The sequence below is a fragment of the Notamacropus eugenii genome, chromosome 7 (genome assembly GCF_028372415.1).
Source record: "Notamacropus eugenii isolate mMacEug1 chromosome 7, mMacEug1.pri_v2, whole genome shotgun sequence".
NCBI classification, from domain to species: domain Eukaryota; kingdom Metazoa; phylum Chordata; class Mammalia; order Diprotodontia; family Macropodidae; genus Notamacropus; species Notamacropus eugenii.
The window spans coordinates 94422336-94444001 of NC_092878.1; positions in this window are offsets into that span (position 1 = coordinate 94422336).

Here is a 21666-nt window from a genome sequence, read left to right on the forward strand (position 1 = left end):
TAGATGTTTATGTGGTTGCCCTTTGGCTTCCCTGTGAGATTTGCTCTTTCTCTGTCAGGAATTATAGAAACTAGAGGACTTACTGGTCCAGTGGCAAGAGAAGGAAGCAACCTGAGAATCAAAATGCAGAGCCTCAATGACCATTTGATGGTCAAATGTTTAATCTGCCATGAGCTCTGAGCTGATAGTAACATGGGTTTAGACTTGGAAATTTTGCTCTGAAAGTTGAATTGCTCTTTGGGAAATGGGTAAGGAGAGTGTTTTCTATTTTCCATTTCAGAATATTTCCTTTTCTTTCTATTTTTCAAATGTTATCATAGTTCCTTGGAAAGAGCATTGCATTTGGGGTAAGAGAAGTCAGTTTGATTCTGCACTTATTATTGTCATCTTTAGCCTTCAGTTTCCTCATTTAAAAACGAGGGAATTGGTGTAGATTACCTCCAAAGTCTGTAGTATCTCTGAAGAAATGCTTCTATAATCTCTTTTAAGTCCTAGTAATTGTTGTCATTAAATTAATCCTGTTCTGGTCTATAGGGAATTCAGAGAGGGAAAATAAGGGGATATGGCAATGATTGATTAGATGAACATGGACTATTTTTTAGGCATATGGATGCAACATTATGGATGCCACATTTCTATGAACTTTTGTGAAATCTGTCCTTTCAAAATCTAGAATGTATAGATACTATGCTAAACTTTCTTCTCTTTTATCACAAATTCAAACTTAAAGTGGTCAGTTCCTCCCAATGTTCCTCTTATTTCTACTTCAGTCACCAGCCAATATATATTACCAGATTTATTAAATTTGGAGGAGAAGCTGATCATTAGGATTTGCCTAGCAGTGTACTTTCATTGTATTTAATTTTACTTTAGTTTATATTTTATTTTGGACTGGATTTTCCATAGAAATGTAAAGCTAGACATTAAAAAATGAACTCATTATCTTTCCCTACCAAGCTGTCTCCTCTTCAGAATTTCCCAAGTACCACTAACCTTCCAGGTACATGGGTTCAGAGCCTTGGTGTCATCCTTGACTCCATATTCTCACTGAATTTTCCCGTGTCCCTCCCATCTTGCGTTGCTGCTGTCTAATCTTTTGCCAAGTTCTGTAGATTCCACTTTCAAAACATATATCCCCTTCTCTCCTCCAAAATAGCCACAGCCATGATAGAGACTCATAACATCATTCTTCCTTATACTATTCAATAGCTTTCTTATTGGTTTCTTTCCCTCAAGTCTCCTTGCAATTCATCCTCCTCTCTTCTGCCAAAATGATCTTCCTTAAGCACAAATCTGACCATGTTCCACCCAGTCCCCCATTTAATAAACTTCAGTGGTTCCTTATCACCTCTTGGATCAAATGCAAAATCATCTATTTGGATTTATAAGTCCCTCACAGCTTTCTGCTTCCTACATTTCCAGTCTTTTCATGCTTTACTGCCCTCCATGAGTTCAGTATTGACCTCCTTTCTGATACTCTTACAGATACTCCATCTCCTGTGCCTTTCCACTGACTGCTCCATGTTTTCCTTCCTTTTCTCTACCTTCTGTCTTCCTTCAAGTGTAAGTTCAATTCTTACCTTATGTAAGAAGCCTTTCTCCCCACCCAGTGAATTATCCTTTGAGATTGCCTCTAATTTATTCTGTATATATCTTGTATATGCCTACTTGTTTGTATGCTGTGAAATCTTTAAGGGGAAGGGATGTTGTTTTTGCCTTCCTCTGTGTCCCCAGAATTTGCCAGGAACATACCAAGAGCTTAATAAAAACTTAGTGATAGTAAAACTGCCATTATACCTTTAAGGCATATAGAAACTTTGCTCAGCCTATCTTTAAGGAGTTCCCACCTTAATAAAATAATGGGACTTTTGAAATACTGAAGCATTTCCCAAAAAGCAGCCAACTAGAAACACATAAATATGGCATGCAAAAATATATCTCCTTAGAATTATTTTCTCTGCTTAGCAGGACAACACTTAAATAATAATGATAAACACATTTCAATAAGTAATATCATTTTCTTTTAGGCACTAATGATACCAAAGTGACATATGTCTTTTTGATTTTACAATGAACTCCAAGAAATACTATTCACTAAACAGAGAAGCAACTATCTAAAGGTAATTAAATTTCATTTTCCTCCCTGAATCACAATTGCAGTGGGGAAAACAGGTAGCTGAAGCACTGCGCTTTTAAAGGCAGATTTATATGGATGGCCTCTAATCTGAAGTTTTATTTCTTCACTAAAAGTGTTTCTGACATTTGGCATTATGAAAAAGCCAGAGTTAGAAGATTCAAGTTCTAATATCTATTATCTATGTGAACACAGGCAAAGCACCTTGCCTCTCAGAATCTGTTTCCTCATCTGTAAAATGGTATTAATATTCATACAACTGGCTTCAAAGGACTGTATAGGTGTGTTAGTATACAGGAAACCAATCAGGTTAGATTCAAATTCATGAAATTCTTATAATGTTCATATCACTGCCCTAGATGTTGGAGATACAAAAGACTGAGTTTATAATTTAACAAAGAAGATACGCCATGTTCACAAACAAACAAGGTATGGACTGTAATGTGTTGGGGGCAATGAAGATATCAAAACAAAGTGCTTTAAGAAAATTTGAGGACACAGAGATCATTCAATGAAGGGGAGAGAGAGGTGATATCAAAGAAAGCTACATGGAGGAAAAGCTATTTGAGCCAATTTTATACCAACTTACTGAGCCTCATACTTATGTCACCCTGTTCCTCCTCCATCTCACCAGCCTCAAATAGAGCACATGTATCATATGCACATATCACAGGGTAAATATGTGAAAATTTGTGATATTTCTGCCACTAATATTTAGATATATTAATTTGGATTTGTTCTCTCTTCATTAGAAAGTAATATGGTTAGAGAGAAGGACAACAAGGGCATCTTGTCTGTAGGCTGCATTCAACAAATGTTTCTGATTGTTTTACTACAGTAATTCAGAATAAAGATTCAATCTGACAGCATATGAGTACATTCACCATGTACAAGAGGCCATTTGTCAAAATTGACCTTTTCTGTAGAAAAGCTATAATTATTAGTTGATTGAAGTGTCAAAGTCACATCAAGACATCAGAGAGTCTGTTAGCAATAATTTTTTCCATTTTGTAATAGGTTTCAAAATGAATTACGGGTGGTTTTGATTTTTCAGACCAAGGCTAAAAGTGGAGCCAGAGAGGTGTCAAAAACAATCTGTAGAGTCACCTTTCTTTGGCTGAGTTATGTAATGTAACTTCCAGGTAACTCATGTAGGTTGTTCATATAGTCAAAGTGAGTAGTCAAACCATGTCATGGTTGGGTTTGGCTGCCACTATTTCCAAATGCTGTTTAAGAAATTGACTGGCCAGAATGCTTACATCTCCCCTAAAATGGCCTCAGTGAAGTGCAGAAATAAAGATAAGCAATGGAATAAATACTTGCCATTTTTCCATGTATAGAGTTCTATAAATGTGCTTACTCTGAGTAAAAATTTTATCAAAAACCTTATGGCAATTGCTTAAAAACACTCATTATTTTGGAAAAGATTAATAATAATGGCTAATATTTCTATATTGCTTACTAGGTGCCAGGCACTGTGGTAAATACTTTACAATTATTATCTCATTTGATCCTCACAACAATCCTGGGACATAGGTACTATTATTATCCCCATTTTACACATGAGAGAACTGAGGCGAACAAGATAAGTGATTTGCGCAAGGTCACACAGCTAGTTAAGTGTCAACCCGATGCCACATGTAAGATACAAAGGATAAGAAGCACAGTTGCAATTCACCAAGCATTTATTAAGCATTTGCCAGACTTTGCAGTAAAAATCAATCATTCTCTATCTTCAAGAAGCTTGTTTTTTTTTTTGTTTTTTTTATGGAGGGAGTAGCAAATACATAGATATGTAAATTTAAAACAAATACAAATGACTTTAATAGGATATGAGGAACACTAGCAAATTAGGAGAATCAGGAAAAGTCTCCTGTAGGAAGTGACACTAGAGCTAAATCTTGAAATGTTAGAGATTCTAAGAGGAAGAAGTCAGGGGGAAAGAGCATCCCATGATTAGGGGACAGATGTATAAAGACCAAGAACTAGGACATGGAAGAGCAGGTAGAGGACCAGTTTTTCTGGGCAGTAGAGGGTATTTAGGAAAGTAATGAAAAGAAACAATATGAAAAAGTACATTGGAGCTAGAACATGGCGGTTTTGAAATGTTGGAGAAATTTATTGTCTATTTTACAGACTGAAGGAAGCCATTGAAATGTCTTATGTAACATGGTCCAATGTACTTTAGGAATGTTGATTTGGCAGTTGTTTGGAGGATAGATTGGAGAGAGGAAATTCTTGAAGCAGGGATGTTAGTATGGGTCTATCCCAATTGTCCAGATAAGAGGTTATGAAGGAAGGAAACTTTTGTTAAGCACCCTCTCTGTGCCTTGGGGCTTTCAAGAACACTGGGAAACAAAACTGTGAAACCCAATATGTTTGTTGGGTTGTATTAGTATCCTCATTTCATAGTTATATTGCACGGTTGTATTATTATCCTTATTTTATAGCTGAGGAAACTGAGACAGACATAAATTAAGTGACTTGACTAGTCATTAGGTGTCTGAAGCCAAATTTGAACTCATCTTCCTGATTCAGACCCAGTCCTGTACCAATGCAAAACCTAGCTGCTGCTGTTGAGTTACAAGCCTTTCACTAAGTATGCTGGCTATGGAAATGGAAAGAATGGGACAAATCCAAATAAAGTTAGGGAAGCTGAATTGACAAGATTGGGCAATTAATTGAATGTGGGGAGGTATGAGGACAAGGGAAAAGTTGAGGATGTTCTGATATTACAAACCTCAGTGACTGACTATAAGCACAGCAGGATTGACTATATGGGGTAGGGCTAGGTTTAAAATGGAAGAGAATGAGAAGAAAAAAATCATTGAAAGAAAAATTAGGCTGAGTACGCAAAAAAAGACACACAAAGCAGTTTTGCAAAGAATTAGTAGAACAATGCCCTCCCCCATACCCATAGCTTTAAATAAAGGGAAAATAATAAAGTCAGAAAAGTACAACATTTTTTTTTTTTTTTACTATAGTGATAGAACACTTCCACTGAACTTAGAGAAAAAGTCAAGTGTGTGGGGGACATAATAGGCTTTATAAAGTCAGCCAAGATAATTACAATACAAATTGGGACTAGAAAAAGAAAACATCAAAAAAAAAAAATAATTGAAGTGAAACAGAACAGTGACAAATAAGAAAAAAGAAATAAAGAGGAAAATAGAAATGAAGCAGAAAGGGAAAAAAATGAACTGAAGGTATTTAACATTAAAATCATCGAGTGTGATAGGCCTCAACACTTCTTTATAGCTAAAAACACCCTGGCAAAAAAACTAATGTGCTGTGTAATGGCCAGAATGGAATCAAGGCAGCTAGATGGAGAACTAAAAATAGCCCTCCTCTTAAATCCATCTGTGGTGTGGAAGATGTCACCTTGAAGGGAAGGAGAACACAGTCATGAGCTTTCAGTAAGAAATGTACATTCATTATGGCCTTGTCTACATGACAGGAACATATTTCAGAGAAGAATAAACCTGATGACATGGTTGTTAATATTTTTAATGGTGAAACCATATTCTCTGCCCTTCTTTACTATTTTTTTCTATTTCTCTTGATGAAAATGCATCATCAATCCTTCTTCCTGCCCCCTATCCAGCTTCCCTCTCACTTAATAGAATATGCTATAATGAGAGAATATTTCTGGATGACTGGAATAGCCTGCCTATCAGGCCAGGCAGAGTAGGACTGCAGGCACATCTGCGGTCCCTGGTTTTCATTCATTCTACAGAATTAAAAAAAAAAAATATATATCTACTGTATGCCAGGCCCCAGGATAGGAACTAGGATGGGTAGCATGATATCTGCTACGATTTCATCAGTGTGGGCACTTGTTCTGCTCATGGAGATCACATGTCAGTGCTCATGTTACTCTCTGTGACAGCTTGTGGCTGAAATATATCACCTGCTGGACAGGCTTCTGGTTTTGAAACTTTCTGACGCTGGCTAGACTCACCTCCAGGTAACAGACCTATAAGTACTGGGTCTGTACTCAAAGCTGTTTCTGATGGCGTAACCTACAAGAATCTATATTGACCACGATGCTTATTGGAGTAGACTTTGTTGGGAGAACAGGGAAAATACAAATGAAATTTTGTACAAATAGGTAACTATGTGGTCCTACCTTTTATAGAGACTATCATTAATTTCCTGGAATCAATTTTGCTATCTTTGCTTCCTGAAGAATTGTTATATTCCAAGGATAACTGTTTCAAACATTGTTATATCCCAATATTAATTCTCTTATGGACATTGTATAATGATACTATATTATTTGACTCCAACAGATCCTTTTCTGTAAGAAGGGAGTAGAAATTTTAGTCCATTCTTAACATTTTACAAATGACAAAACTGGTTCAGCAAAGTTAAGTCCCAGAGTCAGTTTAAGGCATGCTCACTATGATTTAAAAACAAAATAAAAAACAAAAAACAACAAATACAAGCAGAGATTAAAGGACAAACGTTCTCCATAGAAATTTCTTCTACCTAACTGGCTTTTAAAACCAGATAAAGCTTTAACTAGTTTCTTAAAGATCTTGATTTCTTTCTAAACGTTTCTCCAGCTATTCCAACCTCTCAAATATATTAGGAATACTGCTTTCAATTCAGGGCCAAGAGTTTTTTTTTTTTTAATACTCTACAGTGAGAATGAATGATTAAGTAATTTACTCTGGGAATGCTGACTGCATTAATCCTGTGTATACTATTAAATGCTTTGAATGTGGTCAGGGTCAGGTGAGCTTGGAACTCCCTTCTCTTGTGTTTCCCCAGATTTTTTTTTGCATAGCTAATCCAATTAGTTGAATATTTACCTTAAAAATTTCATAGTAGATATTCACTGTAATTTGTTTTTGATGATGAACTTTCAGGAGGACACTGAAGGATAGATGTTGACTTGTATCTGAACATAGGTAGCAGAGAGAGAGAGAGAGAGAAAGAGAGAGAGAGAGAGAGAGAGAGAGAGAGAGAGAGAGAGAGAGAGAAGAGAGAGAGAGAGAGAGAGAGAAGAGAGAGAGAGAGAGAGAGAGAGAGAGAGAGAGAGAGAGAGAGAGAGAGAGAGAGAGAGAAAGAGAGAGAGAGAGAGAGAGAGAGAGAGAGAGAGAGAGAGGTGAGAGAGGCAGGGTGGGGCTCTTCAAATATGAACATGATTCATCAGTTAGAAATGGATGGTGGCATTTTCAAAATAGCCTTAACCGGCCCCTCAGTTTGCACCTGTGATTATGCAGGTGCATCTTCAATGTTAGGTTCTTTATATACAAGTTTTTAAGATGTTTAAAAACTTTCATGCAGAAAATTGCATGCCCACAGCAAATTACAGGAGGAGATTCAGAGGATGCTTTGGAGAATTTGACCAGATATATAAATATGCATCATGAAAATGCTTTTAGATTTCTTCCCCGCTTTTCATGCTGTGATGTGTGTGTGTATGTGTGTGTGTGTGTGTGTGTGTGTGTGTGTGTGTGTGTGTGTGTGTGGAATGTAGTAAAGGCTACATATTATTTTAGGGCCAAGCATTTGCATGTATGTTTTGGGAATGAATCTTAATTTAGAACACTGTTAAAGTAATACACATATACCCACAAGTCCATCTTCCAACTGTCCTAAACCCAGTTACGCTCATTTTTAAAAAAATAAAATGATCAAATTTCTGTTTGCATATCACTACTATATGAACTCAGTCAATAAAGTCAAACACCGATGGTTTCTTTTAAGGAAATTAAGTTTACTTTTGAATCTTGCCATCGAAATTCATCAATTTCTCTATTCTGCAAAAATTACTCAAATAACTTATCAAAGGTCATATTAGAAGAAACCCATTTAAGTAACAGAGTTGGAAATTACTTTAAATGAATGTCTGAAAATTAAACTTGGAGAATTATAACACATGAGGCAGTCTGATGGGTTAATACACACTTTAGCAACCTGAGACTTGACTTAGAGTGATCTGCATGTAGCAAGCAATTTGTTCAAGGTGAAGTTTTCTTGCTTAGATACATATGAGGTTTGCATATTTCCTAGAGGTTCACATTAGTGCCTTGCAACAGTCTAATGAGCTAATGACCTTGCCACAAGCTCCCTCCCAGAAAACTGACATTTACATCTGTAAGGTTAAATAAAATGTGAAATAGGAAGAAAGCTGAAAATAAAGATCGTGGTACACTGAAATATGTTATAGATTGTATCATTTTCATTGAAAATCTTACCTGGATATAATGATGATGTGAAGAGCAGTATCTACCCATTGGATCTGTTCATATATCAGACTTGACAGTTTAGGATGTATGTGACAAGCTGAAATAATAGTTTTGAATAATTGAGAGACCTTTCTTCAATGTGACTCTGCTGGGTCATAATTTCAAACAATGTACCTGACTATCCTTGTCATCAGAACTACTCTACTTTATAAAGACATCTGAAATATGTTGGGAGTAATGGTGTGTTACCAGTGATATGTTTGGTGCAAATAGAAAACTCTTTTCCTCTTTTTAAAAATTAAAATTAAACTATTTGAAAAACAGATCCCTCTGACAGGCCTGTTAGTGATTCCTGGTTTAGAAAACTACTTTTATGCTTTTAAAAATAAAACACAAAAGTGCTTGGAAGGATACACAGTTAAAAAATATATAGTTGATGTGTTGAGGCATAAGACTAAATGATGAAGTATATTTAGGCAGTACTTTAATGTTTGCAAAATGCTTTATGAATTTGATGTCATTTCAATCTTACAAAAAACCTTGTGTGCTAGGAATACTTGGTAATTGAGTGGCTTTTAACTAGTAAATATATGAGGTTAAATTTGAACTCAGGTCTTTCTCACCTCCATGTACAGCACTCTATCCACCCCCTTTCATTGTTGTTCAGTCCTGTTCGATTCTTTGTGACCTCATTTGAGGATTTCTTGGCAAAGATTTCCTTCTCCCAGTTCATTTGGCAGATAGGGTTAAATGACTTGCCCAGAGTCACCCAGCTAGTAAGTGTCTGAGGCTAGATTTGAACCCAGGTGTTCCTGACCAGAGGTCCAGCACACTATCTACTGTGCCACTAAGCTGCCCTATTTAAAGTTTTTTCTTCCCACTCAACCATTCCCACAAATAAAATTAGATAAAATTTCAAAGCAATAAACTCAGTCTCAATACAAGAAAAGTGTGACTTCCAACACATTTTTTGTTAAGAGTTGAAGGGGTATTCTATTTAGTTTTTTTTTTTTAATTTTTCCTCCAGTTCTCTCTTACCTCTCCCTGCTGAAAAGAAACATGGATCCCTAATATTCTATAAGAATAGTCATGTAAAAAAGAATGTCTTATTCTGCATATCTGTATGTAATCTCTCTGCCATAAACAGTAATATTAATCTTCATTAATCCTTTGAAATCATGGTTAATCATTGCATTTATGAGAGTTCTTAAGACTTTCAAAATTATTTTTCTATGACATTGATGTTATAGTATGAATTGTTCTTTTGGTCTTGGTCTCTTCATACATGCTTTTCAAGGTCTCTCTGAAACTTTCTTTTCATTTCTTGTGGTACAAGAGTACTCCATTTTTGAAAATTGTGAAATATATCACCATTATATTATTCAGATCATCTATACTCACGTACATCCCCAAAACTGCCCAAGGTCAGAAAGGTAGTAAGTAGCAGAGGTGGAATATCAATACAAGTTCTTTGATTTCTTGCCATTAAACTATATTGTCTCATTTCACTTCAAGCAAGTCAAATAATACTCTATCAGGCAATTCTTTATGATTTTCACTTCCACTGGATGGAGGAAAGAATTTTTTTTGGCCAGAAAAAGGAAATTTCCTGTCATTAAAAAGCTTAAAAAAGATGTTTATTTTCCCGTGCCTCACAATAAGTAGGTATTCTATATACTTTATGGACTGAATATTTTCAATAGAGGATATTTCTATAGGGAAAATTCTAGCAATATTGAGGTTGCCATGATTTCCATGTACTATTCTCCACATATTACTTTACTCTATAATTATATTGTATATTTAGATATCTAAATTAGATATTATATGTAGATATAATTTAGACATATTTATTGGTTCAAGATAGTGTTTTTAATTTCTTTGCATTTTATAAGACTGATTTCAAAACATTTCCTATTGTACATTTTGAAAGTAAAAAAAAAGCAGGATTTTTAGATAAAGCATGTCCACAAAGGTTATCTAGAGTTTAGATGCACCATAATTTTAAAGATATGAAAAAGTCAGATTCTCAAGATTTCTGAAAGAGGAGAGGATTCCAGATACTTGGAAAAATAACACTCCTTTTTATTATTTTCCTCAAATAGTCAATCAAGAAAATACCAATAATTACTATCCCAAATGTCAACTTTCCCTTCTCTACAACATCTTTATGAGAATAATGTGCATGCATCAAGGGTATCCTTAAAATGGTTTAAGAAGAAAACAAAATACTGTTTGTGTAAACAGCATTCTAGGGCAGATTGCAATTTTACAATCACACAATTGAGTAGAAGACATAAAGAATATAAGGTTCCACTATGTTTATTGCTTATTGTCTATAAAAAATGTTCCAAGTAAAACAAAAACATCAACTTAAAGTCTCTTCTTTGACAAAATATCTCTGATAAATATAGTAAATGTTGATGGTATTTATTACTTCAATCAAGTGAAGACCAAAACAGGGATATGGAATTACCACAATCATGGACGGTGCCCAGTAGAACTGTAGTGGGAGAGAGATTTCTTATGTAGTCTTATAATGCTCCAGATGTTCCTATTTGAAGAATATATTGTTCTGATTGCATCAAATTCTAGAAAATCATAGATAACCCTAAATATGAAACCTATTTCATCAAAAGAACTCAGCTTCACATAAAGAAAAAAAATGAAGGGATGAAAAATGTTCAATTTACAGATTACAATATGCAGTAGGATACATAACCTAAAGGATGTTCATAGGTATGTGTGCTTTGGACACAAAGGGTAGATAAACAGTGATATGGACCCAGTATTGAATAGGAGGAAGGGAGAATGTTGGGTTGTCTTTTGAAAAATATTTGATTATTTTTAATGAACATTTTCCATTAAGAAAATCTAGTCTATTTTTTAAACAACATTGTCCTTCTAGCGATAAGGATCTGGCAATGCATAAAACAAATAGATATATGCTCGCCAATCATGTTGTTACTGTGATAGAGAAGATCCAATGTAAAGTCAACAACACCCAGAATGACAATAACAGGGGCCTCCAGTCATTTGCAGATGACTCTCCTAATCGTGTCTAACCCCATGATATTGCTGAGTTTCCTATAAGAAACCTATCATTTAAAGCAATGCTTCTTATACTGCAAGTTGAAGTCCCATATGGGTTTGGGTAACTGAATGTGGTGATTACCAAAAATTTGACAATAGTAAATGTTTCTGAACATGGAATGACCGAAAATTAATTCAAAATTAAATGTGTAATGAATCCAAGGTGTTTCTGGCAGCTTTTGCCCATGTTCCATCATCTGACTTCACTGCAGCCTTGGTTCTGAACATGTAACACATGCACTTTGCACTGTGCATACCATCACATCATGCAATGCCAGCAAACATTGCCAGAAACACCTTGGCTCACATTCAAGACTATTGTATGTTTTGCATTGCATTGTTTTTACTGTACACATCAAGTTTTCTGCTTTTACAGAAATATAATAGTTTAATTACAGAAAATAAAGACTTTTGATATCTTCCCTCTGTCATTCCTCAGCATGTAAATATCAAGTTAGTATATCTTTGGATTCAGTTTGATTTTAAAAATTGCTATAATCTCCTTCTTCCACAAAAACATAAATGTTTAATTGAAGCAAGTAAAGCAAAAGCCCTTTAATAATATTTCTCCACCATCACTGTTATATGTGTAAGTGTGAACATCAACTTTTTAAATTAAGCACAAACAAATGTAGTTTCAGGAAGTATTTATTTGAGAAATTATCAGTAATCTTTATATCTATTTTAGAACAAACATATTTTTCAGTTATGGATAAGTGGTTAAGTTTAGAGGTAAAAATACTGATGACAATGAGGCAGAGTTCTCGCTACCAGGTTGCAGTACAACTAATTTGATAAAAGAAAGGAAAAAATGTCAAATCACTTTTGCAATTTGGCTTTACTTCTAACAGTGATGATGGTGTGGAAAAGCCTCTTTGATTAATTGGTAATGAAGTTTTGGTTTCAGAGTGCATGAAAACAATCAAACTAAAACAGCCTCTTAATACCAAGTGCACTTAATACCGGTGTACTGTGATAAGTCAAAGAAATATTTTGAATGACTTTTAAAATCTTCAAATAAAGAAAAACAATGTTTTGAGAAACTTGTTAATTTCAATGAAAAATATTTACTTGCATCTTATGAAACTTCTTATTTAATTGCAAAAAACTATAAAGCCCTATGTGATAGGAGATCTCATGTTACTTGCTGCTATTAAAATGTCAGAAATAGTTCATGGGAAAAAGTATGGGGATGAAATTCATAAAATTCCTTTATTTAATAATACAATTTCCAAAAGAATTTCTGAAATTAGTAATGACCCATTTCAGCAGCTTATTAGCAGTAGATTTAAGGACAGTCCAAAGTTTATAATTCAGTTAGATGAACAAAATGATATTTCTAACATGGCACACTTGTTACATTGTGTAAGATATGTTTATGAAGGAAGAATACATGATGAATTATTGTTTTGTTGCCCTTAGAAGGGCAAAAAATGAGGAAGATATATATATATACATATATATAAAATATATAATATTATATATTATATAATATAATATTATATACTATATAATATATATATATCTTAAAGTTGATGAATTTTTCACAAATGAAGGTTATAGTGGAAAAACTGCATTTGAGTCTGTACAGATGGTATTGAAGCAATAATGGGCAAGAATGTTGGATTTGAAGCAAAAGTTAAAGCTGATGGCAATGAACATATAACTTATACTCACTGCATGATCCATCAGGAGGCACTGATAGCCAAAAAAATATGACCTGTTAGGTGCTGTGCTTTGCTATACTATCAAAATCATTAACCTCATTAAAAGTTGTGCCCTTAATAGTTGTTTGTTTTCAAACCTTTGGAAAAACTTGGACTCCAATTATATAAGCTTATTACAAAATGCAAAGATAAGGTAGCTCTCAAGAAGGTGAAATTTGAATACATTATTGAAACTGAAAAATGAAGTTGTTATATTTTTGACTAGCAGAAATCCAATTTCATTATTTTTCCATAATGAATTATGGCTTTCAAAACTGTTATTTGTTAGATATTTTCAAAAACAATGTTTTAAACATATTGCTTCAAGGAGAAAAAGATAAAATGGAAAATTTTACTTAAAAATGTTAACATATAGAAGAATAGGGTGGAATTGCTTTATTTTTAAGAAATATTTACACCTACATGTGATTTTATAATTGAAAGCAACTTTCCCTAAGATTTAACTGTTTTTTTAAACTTTAATATTTTATTTTATTTTTCATTTTTAACACAGTTCATATCACGTAAAACAATTCCAACTTTTGGTCAGGTGATACTTCTTTTTAAAACATTTAAAATATAGTCCATAAAAGAATTTTTTTAAAACATTAACCAACTGAGACACAAATAATATTTATATATGCTAACTTCACAAGCTCTTGACCTAATTGTCTCAACAGTATTACTAAGAATTAAAGGACTCTCACTTATTGTTGTTGGTCTAAAGTTCTAAGCCTAATAGCTGAATTTTATATTTAATCTCAGATGTTCCCCTACCAACAATCTATAATTTAATAGATCTTGTATTAAGCTTACAAACCTTTTGACTATAGGAAATTGCTACTAAGAGTAGGGACATTGCAGGGAAACCAATATCTCCTCAACTTCATGTCAATTACAGGAAGGAGTAGATTGTCAACTTTCATTCAGTCAGGCTTAAAGTCTGCCAGGTGTCAGTGGGGATATTGAGTCAAGAGAATCCTACCTCAGCCCAGGCTGAACAGCCACTCTCCCACCCTTCCCATGAGATCACCTTTTGCAGGTCATACCGGTATCTCACAGGCTTACTGGCATCATGGATTGGAGGCTCAGACCACCTTTCTTCCTATCCATACCTGGAGTTAGACTCAGAAGAACAATCACTTAATAGTCCCATAGCATCTTAAAATAGCAAGTTCCAATAACCAGGTTTCAAATATGATTATAATTTCACGTTGGCTAAGGAACATCTTTTGAGGCAAGTCTTAAGTGACTTACATACCTTTCTATACATGTTCTAGTTCCTGATTAAATGGCAATCATAAAATCAAATTTACCATTAAAAATTTAACTTTTCCATCAATGCCAAATTTTGCCTGATGTTACCTGCCTCTAGGAAATTTAGACTAAAACTCTTTTCCCCAAACTAAAGATGTCTTTGATTTATTCTCAGTAATTAATTCAGTTAATTGTTTCAATACTAATTGCTTTTATATCACTTTGTAACATCCAATTTTTCTTCCCATCATTTCCCTCTCCCTACTTCCTAATACCTTGCATTCTGATTAGTCCTTCCCTCACTATACCCTCCCTTCTATCAACTCCACCCTTCCCTTATCCCCATCTTCTCTCTTTTCTTGTAGGGCAAGATAAATTTCTATACCCCATTCCTGTGTTTTTTATTTCCTGATTATATGCAATAAACATTCTCAACATTCCTTTCTAATACTTTGAATTCCAACTTCTCTCCCTTCCTCTCTTTCTCCATCCCCATCCCCACCAAGAAGGCAAGCAATTCAATACAGACTAAATATATGTCGTTTTGCAAAAGACTTCCATAATAATCGTATTGTGTAATACTAACTATATTGCCTTCTATTCTACTCTATCCCCTCTTATTTTTATTTCCTCATTTGATCTTGTCCATTCCCAAAAGTGTTTATTACTAGTTACTTCCTTCTCCAATTTTCCCTCCCTTCTATCATTCCCCTCATCCCACTTGTTGCCTCCTCCCCTACTTTCCTGTAGTGTAAGATAGAGTTTCATACCAAATTTAGTGAGCATGTTATTCCCTACTTTAGCCATATGTGGAGAGAGTAGCTTCACTTTTCCCTCTCCCCTTGCCCCTTTTCTCCTTCATTGAACAAGATTTTTCTTATGTCTTTTATGAGTTACAGCCTGCCCCATTCCATTTCTCCCTTTCTCCTCCCAGTATTTTCCTCCCTCACCTCTTAATTTTTATTTTATTTTATTTTTTGATGTGGATATCATCTCTTCTGATTCAACACAACCTGTACTCTCAGTCTATATGTGTGTGTGTGTGTGTGTGTGTGTGTGTGTGTGTGTGTGTGTGTGTGGTGTAAAAATCCCTCCACCAACCCAAATACTGAGAAAAGATTCAAGAGTTATAAATATTTTCTTTCCAGGTAGGAATGTAAACAGTTCAGCTTTAGAAAGTCTTTTATGACTTCTCTTTCCTATTTACCTTTTCATGCTTCTCTTGATTCTTGTCAAAGTCAAATTTTCTATACAATTCTGATCTTTTCATCAATATGAATGCTTCAAGTCCTCTATATCACTGAATGACCATTTATTCCCTTGAAGTATTATACTCAGTTTTGCTGGGTAGGTGATTCTTGGTTTTAATCCCAGTTCCTTTGACTTCTGTAATATCCTGTTCCAAGCCTTTTGATTCCTTAATGTAGAGCTTCTAGATCTTGTGTTATCCTGATTGTATTTCCACAATACTTGAATTGTTTCTTCCTGGCTGCTTTCAATATTTTCTCCTTGACCTGGGAACTCTGGAATTTGGCTACAATATTCCTAGGAATTTCTCTTTTTGGATCTCTTTCAGGAGGTGATCTGTGGATTCTTTCAATATTTATTTTGCCCTCTGGTTCTAGAGTATCAGGATACTTTTCCTCGATAATTTCATGGAAGATAATGTCTAGGCTCTGTTTTTGATCATGGCTTTTGGGCAGTCCCATAATTTTTAGATAGTTTCTCCTGGATCTATTTTCCAGGTCAGTCATTTTTCCAGTGAGATGTTTCACATTATCTTCTATTTTTTCAAACTTTTGGTTTTGTTTTTTAACTGCTTGGTTTATCTCATAGTCATTCATTTCCCTGAACTCAATTCTCTCTTTCAGAGAACTCTTTTGTTCAGTGAGCTTTTGAACCTTCTCCTCCATTTGGCTAATTCTGCTTTTTAAAGTTCTCCTTATTGGCTTTTTGGACCTCTTTTTCCAACTGAGTTAGCCTCTTTTTAAAGGTGTCATTTTCCTCAGCATTTTTTTGGTTCTCCTTTACCAAGCTGTTAATTCACTTTTCAAGCTCTTCTATTGCCTGAGCCCAATTTAAGTTCCCTTTGGAGGCCCTGTAGACAGGGTCCTTGTTTTCCTCTGACAGTGTGCCTTATTCTTCCTCATCTGAAAGGATGAGAGGAGATACCTGTTCCCCAAGAAAGTAACCTTCTATGTTCTTATTTTTTTTCCCTTTTTTGGGCATTTTCCCAGATAATTGTTTGACTTCTGAGTTTCCTCTCCACAACCACCCTGCCTCCAGTTCCACCAAGCTAGCACTGGGGACTGAAATTCAGATGAGCTGCTCTAATCCTTCAGGGGCTTTAGGCAGGGGTAGGGCCACTATTCACTGTGAGATTAAGATCACCTGCTCAGGTGGGGGCAGGGCCCACACACAGGGCTCAGTTCCCTCAGGGGGTTTATGAAGAGACCTTCAACAATGGATGCCTGCTGCTGCCTGCCTTGGGAGCCCCCTTCTGATGCTTCCTCCACTGCTGTCACCTGAGGAGACCTAAGTTATGGAGACATCCTGCTCCCTTCTTGGACAGTTGAAAAAACCCTCTCACTGACCTTTAGTGCCTGTGAGTTGAGGGATCTGCTCTGCCTGGATATTCTGTCCCTGAAGCCTGTTTGGTTCTGCTCCTCCTGGTGCCGTGTGGCCAAGGCTGAGCTGAACTCTGCTCCTTGTCCAGGTGCAATAGACTTTTCCCATTGGTCTTTCAGGTCACTCTGTGCTAGAAATCTCCTCCACTCTGTTGTTCTGTGGCTTCTGCTGCTCTAGAATTTGTTGAGAGTCCTTCTTTACAGGTATTTTATGGGCTGTGAGGGAAGAGCTAGTGTATGTGCATCTTCCTACTCTGCCATCTTGTCTCTGCCATCCTCTAAGATTTAATTTTAAGAGTTATAACTGATCACCTGAAATGCCTGGAGACAATTTCAAAAATACTTCCCTTCAAATTTTGATTCTGAAAAACTAAATTTGATTCATAAACCATACTCAATTGAAATAAAAAAAAATCAGGCATCTGCCATTAAAAGTTCAAGAAGAATTTGCTAAGTTATGAAGCAACCAAGTTTAAAACCTGAGTTTACTAAAAAAAAAAAAAAAATTATTAGATGATAGGGAATAGGACAGAATTTCTAACATTTTCTGAAATGGTCCTAAGCATATTTCTGCCATTTTGTACTATGTATTTATGTGAAGTGGCATTCTCAGCACTGGTGATTATAAAATCAAAATATTGATCAACTCTGAAAAACACTGAAGATGCTTTGTGTCCTACAGTATCAAATATTCCACCAAGATTTAACTCTTTACATAAAAATAAACAAGCACATCCCTCTCATTAGTATGTAAATTTGCCTTTTTCTTTAATAAATGGTAAAATTACATGTGTATGAAAGAATTGTTTTAAAATAAATTTCTTTATGATTTTATCAATAAATGTTTGATCTGTATGCCTGTTTTATATACTATTTTCTCAGGGTTGCATAAAAATTTCTCAGGTGGAAAGGGGCCACCAGTGGAGAAAATTTAAGATGCTTCAACTTCAAGAAATGTGACCTAACTGCCTATCAGAAAAGACCAAGTGGATGAAGGATACCTACCACACAAAATTCAGTACAAATTTGGACATATGGATGTGCATTTGTATGTGGAATAAATAGTGTAGATAGAAAAGTAGTTAATTTTAGGGTTTAAGCTAGAGAGGATAGAATAGTTAAGTGTCTTTGGGGAGTTATAAATCCTTTCCTTAGATCAAGCTTCCCAATCAATGTGTTCCATTTTAAAATGCTAACATTCTACTAGTTTTATATATCAGCAAGACATAGAACATGACCATTTCGGAGAAATTAAAAATGAATTTTTTTCACAGTTTCTCCCATTCATTTTAATTCTTCTATGCAACATGATCCATGTGAAAATGTGTTTAATAAGAATGTATGTGTAGAACCCATATAAGATCACACTCCCTCTTGGGGAGGGAGGTGAGAAAATCTAAGACTTATAGAACTGATTATAGAAAACAAATAAGTTAATAATAAAAAAGAAATTTAAAAATGAATATCCCAGAGTTGGAAATAAGAATCTCGTAGTTGATTCAAGTTACTTTCAGCAGATAACCCAGGAGGAGCTCCAAAGAAGAACAAAGTTAAAAGATGTTCTCAGGGAATGGAAAGATAGGAAGAGAAGGAGGGCTGGTCACATACTGAGAGTGAGTGATAACAAGGTGATAGCTTAGGTACTGCACTGGTATTCTTGAACATCAGGAGAAAGCAAAGAAGGGCTCTAACACATTAGGTCAATACCTTATGGTGAACTGATAGCAAGATCTGGGCAAAATTTGATCTGGGCAAAAATCGTAGGATAGGCAGGCATGAAGCTATTGTGATCTATATTATTGGAACTCCAACGTATACCAAATCATTTTCTGAAGATATGCTATCTAAATTCAATATATTCACTTTAAATAAACTACAGCCAGGGAACAAAAAGAAATGCTATATAATCTGTAATGAAAGTTATATGACTGGGAAAGGAAGTGAGCTGATCACGTAATGAGAATAATGGATAACTTTTGGATAATCCACATTCTTTGCTGGCATTCACACAATAATAATAGTCAATAATATCTATCAGTCTATCAATCTGACTATACACACACCTATTTCTGCACACACATATATATCTATAAACATATACACACATATACATTTACACACATACACATACACATAAACACATATACGTATCTATATATAGTGCTATGTGCCAAACATGTGCTAAGTGCTTTACAATTATTACTTGATCCTCACAAGAATCCTGGAAGGTACAATATTATTAACCCCATTTTACAGAGGAGGAAACAGAGGTAAATAGAAGTTAATTCACTTTCCTAGGCTCACACATCTATTAAGTGCCTGATACTGGATTTGCATTCAAGTCTTCCTTGACTTCAACTCCACAATTTATCCACTGTGAAACCTAGTTGTTGTAATGTCATGAGATCTGCAGAAGGATTTGCAACATGTTGGGTGGAGCCCTTGTGGGGGATCTATGGGAAGATAAAACAAAGAGTCTTACAGAACAAAAAGATATGGGTGGTTTATAATCTGCACCATTTGAGAGAATACCCAGATTTATTAGAAGATAGTCTGATTGAAGAAGTAAAGTAATCATTACTAGGTCTGTTCCCACAGTGACTGGTACCAGATCTCCCCTCCCCCCTCCCAAAATTCAAAAGTTTAAAATTCTAATCAAGCATCATTATAAATCTCTCAAATTTTAGACATTTTCCCCCACCTTGCTTGGAAGTCCTTAATCTATCAACTATGTTGTTTGAATAGTTAGTCAATAATATCATAGCTTTGTGCCATCACATTACTTGTAGTTAAAGCTGAAAATCAAGATGATAAATAACACTTCTACTTTCCTGGTGTTTATATCTTTCAAACAGCTAAAGACTTTTATCTTATCTCCCCTCAGACATCAGGCTATCCAACTTCTTATATCTTTCTTTATAAATCAGGCCCTTAGTTTCCTAAGTGGTTTTTTTTTACTCCCTACAGAATTATTTCACCTCCATCTGCCTGTTTCAATTTCAGAGGAACCTAATCTTAACTAGAATAATTCAACTAATTATGTAGGAAACTACTGCATTCATTGACTTGACTGTAGTGTATATGACATACTTTCCTTCTGAGAAACTTGGAAAAGAAAGAGGTAATGTCTCCCATTCTTATCATGCTTCCTCTGAGGTATAGAAACTGAAAGCATATTTTGAAAATGTATTGGATTTACCAAAGTAGGTGAATAGTTGGCTCTAGAATGTTGCAGTAAGTGGTTATGCTGTAACCTCATAAGATTGCACATAAGAGGGAGAGATTACTAATCATTGTGGACAGAGTGGTGTTGTTGGTAAGATCAGGAAAGGACTTTTGTAGGAGATAATATGGAAACTTTCTTTTACATCTCACACATAGGGCACCACTTAGGGGCATTTAGAACATTTCTGTAACTAGAAGTAGCTAGCAGGCCAGTTGTAATTGAAGAGTTAAATAACTCTTAAGGTTAATTTTGGGGCTTTCTATAATCAATATTTTTTTTAATCCATGACTTATGGATAAAATCAAGGATATAAACAGAATATGTAGTTGATACTATATATATATATATATATATATATATATATATATATATATATATATATATATATATATATATATATATATATATATATATGGAATTCTTAAATTGTGGGTAATGGAACTAAAGTATAATTCTGAAGAAACAGGGAATAATTCAGTGTGAAGAAGCCAAAATTCATACATAGAGGGATAAAAAAGTAGAAGAAAGAACAGAGAGAAACTGGATAGGTATAAGGAAATGAAAAGAAATCTCAGATATATAATTGATCATAAGCTGAAAATTGAGTGTGTAATACAGTAACACCATGGAAAAAAACCTAATATATTAAAAGGATTATGACATGCTAGGACTGGGAAGTAGGGTAATTCTTATCCTATTATTTGAATCAAAGGAAACTCTTATTTGAGTATTGTGTCCAGTTTGGGCCTGTATGCTTCAAAAAGGATGTAGAAATGAAAAACGGTTCAGAGAAGAGCAAGGGAGATAATTAAGTGAATTGAAAAAAAGACCTATGAGGAAAGGTTAATGGAACTGAGGTAGTCTAGCCTAGAGAAGAAAGGAGGTGAATTAATTGCTTTCTACAAGTACATGAAAGGTTTTTTATGAAGAGGTCATGTGACAACACAGAACTAAACAAACAACCACGACAAAAGAGTAAATGAATGAGCTTACATTAAAAACAAGAGATATTTCAGTTGGACATAAAGAAGAACTTAGAATCATAGAACTGTAACAAGAAAGGACTTTAGAGTCATCAAGTCTAAACACCTCATTTTATAGGTGTGGAAAATGAGGCTCTGAAATATTAGGTGTCCTGACTCAAGTCATAAGATCATTAATAACAAATAAGTCCTGGAACCAGGGATTTACTAGAGTACTGTTACAATTTATTGCTTTGTTGATTTCTGAACTTAATAAAGTTATGGAGAAGATGTTAGTATTGCAGATAAAACATAAGTGTTTCTTTCTCTCACAGACCTGATTGTTAAACATCTATCATCAACCCTTTGCTTGGAACCCTTGTTTTTCAATTCCCATTTCAGTACTTTTCCCCATACACCATTAGGACAGATGGAATTTAAAAGAGTGTGTAGATATACAT